At 38.0% G+C, this 4,995-nt stretch overlaps 1 pseudogene; it reads left to right on the top strand.

The window, feature by feature from the left end:
- Window positions 1-3,143: 3,143 nt before the first annotated feature.
- Window positions 3,144-4,651, top strand: LOC147418137 (uncharacterized; annotated as a pseudogene).
- Window positions 4,652-4,995: the final 344 nt, after the last annotated feature.

The following is a 4,995-nucleotide window of genomic DNA, read 5'->3' as shown; positions in this document are numbered from 1 at the left end:
CCAAAAATGGTTACATGCTGACTTATATGCACTCTGATTTTTTATGAAACTTTTCACGTAAATGACTATTGCACCTTTCAGGTAAACACTCCTTTCAAATGTGATGTGAAATCTATGTTGATTTAAAGTGTGTTCACATATAAGCCTTGAGCTCAGTGCGGCATAAAGTCTTTTTACACATAAGCCTCTATGAAAGTTCTAGAAGCTTTTAGTTTAGTACACACAAAAGCCTTTGTAATGATGCTCTAGCCGATGAAGTGATCGGGGATCTAGAGAAAATCCGATCCAAAGATTCTTTAGAAAAGAGTAGAAATGTCCAAAATGTTGTTATTCATAAAAATATCCCTTTTTATCACCTTACAAAAAGAAATTTTCATGTTCAAGAATTTGATTTTTCTCAAACACTAGGTAGGTGTGAACCACCCAACCCTTTTCACCCACCTACTGAAGAGTGCAGGAGCAAAATTAATGCCCACATCTGGGTGAACCGTTTTTCCATGTGCACCACAGAGAGAGTGAGGACAATGCTCACGGTTTCTAGCTGGTGAAGTCAATCAGCACAAACTTGAGTGCCTTTAAATCTGCACAAATGAGAATTTAACTGCTCACTATTTAGAAAGATTAGCTGCTTCATTTGTTGTTGCTCAACGAGCACGAGCCAGGCGGGTGAACAATAGCTCCATTTCTTGCTCGTAGCTTCCTGTGTGGACGCGATTACTTTGCCCCAAGTAGAGAGCCGCGTCGACGCGGTCTTTTTTTGAGATGACTTTTAGATAACCAGTTCGCTTAAAAGAATTAAATACTGGCATGCTGATTTATTTAATGCACAATAATCCTATTAGCTTTCTCAATTTGCAAACCAGAGCCGCGTCGCGTGGTCTCTTACAGAGAATAAATCACCTATAACTTTTTTACCTTTAGGCTTGTGGTATAAGCAAACAAAGGCTTGCAGCACAACAATTAATGCTCAAACCAGTCAATATAGGCTTCAAATTAGTAGCATTAAAACACCCTCTATCGACACATGCATCTTTGGTTAGCTTATAGAGCTCAGGAAATCATTATGTTAAGCACAGTGTGTTGTCGCGGGCAACTTCAATGAGCTTCAAGATCTTTAGAAAATTCTATTGAAGCAAATTGAAGTTCTCAAAAGTGGCACTGCACTCAGTAACAATAGCAAATTGTAACAATTCTTGAAGCTCGGCAAAACTGCTTGCATTGACGCAGCATGCTTTACTCAGTAATATAAAATGCTATTGACGTGATTGTAAGGTCATGTTCCTAGCAGCTCAAAACTGCCCGTGTCGATACGTGTAGTTTCATTCCTTCATGCTTTGATATTGTTTTTCAAGGCTTTACAACTTCTATGCAAAATTGTTTGCATTGTAAACAATAAATTAGGTCTGAATAAGTTTAATTTAGCAATATACTTCTCTCCAATGCTAAAAAAGGTTCTCTTTTTTTGTTTTGTGAATAAGATATCCTCTCTGTACTGCCCGTGTCAACAGGGACATTTTCAAGTAGTTAATTTTGAACAACTATTGAAATAAATTTAATTTAGCAAATACTTCTCTCCAATGTTAAAAAAGGTTCTCTTTTTTTTTGTTTTGTGAATAAGATATCCTCTCTATAACTGTCGTGCCAACACGAACATTTTCAAGTAGTTAATTTTGAACAACTATTGACATAAATTCTTTCAATTGTGTTAGTGGAATGTATAAATCTAAGAATTTAAGAGTTTTCTTTTATTAGAGGACGATCAGCTGGCAGTAGAGGTAAAGAAAAGCTAGACATCCATGGAGGGGAGTCAAAAGATATTGTGAGCTCTGTCTCTGCATCCAATATTGCTAGCATAGAGCAAGATGTTACCCCTGAACAAGATGAAATGGAGAGCCAAGAAAATGTGACACTTGAGTCCTTGCATGAGGGTGATCTAGTTCCAAATGAAGCTAATATTTCCACGGAGATTGTTCCATATGTTGCAAGGCCCGAGGTCGAGCAGACAATTGATGTTGGTGCAAAAAATAGACTTTATATGGAAACATGACAATATATTCTTCAAAATACTAGAATACAGAGTTGTTTCTCTTGTCCTTTGATACCTCTTCGTAGGCTCATTCCATATGCAGATTTGAAATCCATGTCAAATAAGATGCTATATGTATGGGATGGCAACCATCGAACTGTTGCTTGGATTGTTGCCATTAGAGAGCGCTTCCCAACAATCAAGAGAAGCATTGCAGAGTTGTATGCACAATTATTGATCCTTCAAAGGTATCAGAGATTGCACTTCTTTTGGGATTGCAACGGATGAATTTGTAAGATTGGCATGGTTTTAAGTTTGTATGCTTGGATCATGAGATGAGTGCTGATAATGCTTTTTTTCTCAATTTCTTTGTAGTATGAATACTCATGCACTTGTTACAACACATTTTAGGAACGAGTTGGTGAATTGCTCTAATATGTGTAAAGCTGACCACAAAACATACTTAGAGGGATTGCCAGATAAATACCAAGGAATCATTGCATGATTAGAAGGAAGTTAGCTAAAGGGACTAAGCCATGGTGGCCATTGACTAGATGATATTTGGGAGAGTTGCTCTTGCTAATGTGCTATGGTTTAATAGATTTTATACATATTTTTTAATTTGCAAGATATTCTTGGGGCTTTGCCATGAACCGGGTGCAAATAACAAAAGAGTTCCATTCAAAGATGCATCCAATTAAGCTATCACTTTCTGAAGAAGAGCTCAAAAAGGAAGAGGAGAAGGTCATAAATGACCTCTCTAACAAGTATGCTGATAGATTTGGCTAGGTTTAATGCATGCTCTACCCTTTTTGAATAGCATATTTGCGTTTAGGGTATGTGGAAGTTAGCTTTATATTTGTTTTTAGATTTTGAACATTGTTGATCCTAACCTTGGGGATGCCTTGAAATGGGGTCCAGATTCTTATGCATCCATTGAGAAGCTTAACATGATAGCTTAGAATGAGGTTAGTGTGGATACAAAGAAGTTGTTTTGGGTTTCATTGCTTGAAGCAAACAAGATGACTAGGGCTGCTCATGGATTGCAAAAAGGAGATCACGCATTTAGACTTTACTTCTCTATCTTTCACTTTGGTTTTCAGCGCTTTGTTTTTTTATGACATTGGTGATATGGATAGTATGGATGGTGTTCTTTCAGCTGATTGCGTAGGGAGAATATTTTGGTAAAGTTGTCAGACAAAGCTTCTACACTTTTATTGGATTTTTAAAAGGCTCCAAATGGCATTGTGGAGCCAGAGGACTGCAAATTATCGCACTATTATGAAGAATTCAAGATTGAAGCTCGTGTCTATCTCTTTCCCCTAGAGACTACAATAGAGTCTAGAACAAAGGATGTAGACATGCAAGCTTTAAAGAAGCACGATTTCTTATTACAGACAGGAGAGAGAATTCTATATAGGTTTAATATAACTCTTGCAAAATAAGCTTGTATTTTATTTTCTTTTTTGTTCTTGTATATAATCTTTGTGTCCTACAGGTACTTTCTACATCTTTTGTCCACGCACCGTATTGTTTCCATTCTAGTTCTTTCAAAGTAGTGGGTTAATGATTTTAGAGGAGATGGCTGTATGTATACTGACAATAAACAACATATTACTGGATGGGAGTATGAGCATTGTCCATTGTGGATAGACATGTCACCCGGCCATGTGTTGGAGCGTGAGAGAGAGTTGCACAAAGCAATGCATGGAGCCAGGGTTGTGATCCTCCACCTCCACCATCGACTGGCAATGTTCGCAGGAGGCTTTGATGCAAAGTAAGTATTTTTTGGCATTAAACATGGAATTTAAAACAATGTCAATTATACTTACCAAGTTTTTGAATTCAATAATATTGTGGTAGAGCGACGCTCTATTGCTACGAGGAAGCGACCCGTTGTTAATGTCGACATATCTATTTTACCAAGTGGAGCAGGCTATATAGCGGTAAATCCTTTGGCTTCACATGGTGAGATTAAGAGTGGTGACTGCAATGTGTTGTATTTTTTACCTTTTGTAATTGCATCTATCTTTTTGTAGATGGCTCAATAGATGTTGCTAGACATGACTCTAGCTTTGTAGAAATTATGGACGATATTGCTCCAACCTTTGGTGTGACATCTATGCATATGATTTATTTGGTTTAGGTTGCTATGTGCAAGTCATTTCTCTAAGGGTGAGCTCCAAATTCATTGACTTAAACTTTTATAGGGTTGGGTGGTCAGACTCTTAGGAGATCATTTTGCTTTACATATGCAGCAGAGGTTTCGATGGATCACTCTAGCATCAGTTCAGAGGTCTGGAGCTATGCTTCAACTCTTTACTACATAGTTGTGGCATCAGGTTTTAGAGAAGGCATTTGCTTGCTGGCTTGGATACCTGGCCATGAGCAGCTTACACGATCTCGCTCTGAGGGGCCTTGCTATACTCATGGTGGGAGGCCTGTCTCATGGGCTGCAGACTCCACCTTCTTCGAATTGCCATTTGGTGGATCACACATCACCTCAAGCATTGTGCCGCTTTGGGATATTTGCACAAAAGAGCATGTTCAATCGGGTGTTCACCTAGCACATTCTACTATGGAGGAATCCGGTTGGTTGCTTGTTATGGCATCTGCAGTTTGTGAATGTATTCAATGCTTTGCATAACATTACAAGTTCTTAGAGTTTTTAAAATTTTCCAAATTAAACGTAGGAGGTAGTATTGGATGGCTTGAGAGAGTGTGTCAGGCTTCACAGTTGATAGTGAATCGCCGCATCATAAAACTACATCACTTTGCTTATAGATTTGTTGAAAGTGTTGGTGGTTGCTCTGAGGTATTTATGGGCTTTTAGTTCACCAAAAGAATGATTTTTCAATTGACATAGTCGTGGTTATGTTTTTATTCATCTTTCTTATTGTAGTGTCATTGCTCAGAATTGTTCATGATTCATTGACAAGTGGTTCCAAACCCCCTTGCTATGTTGCAGA

The sequence above is a fragment of the Adiantum capillus-veneris genome, chromosome 30 (assembly GCF_014529385.1).
Source record: "Adiantum capillus-veneris isolate H3 chromosome 30, ASM1452938v2, whole genome shotgun sequence".
Classification (NCBI taxonomy): Eukaryota; Viridiplantae; Streptophyta; class Polypodiopsida; order Polypodiales; family Pteridaceae; genus Adiantum; species Adiantum capillus-veneris.
This window is presented reverse-complemented; position numbering and strand designations above follow the sequence as displayed.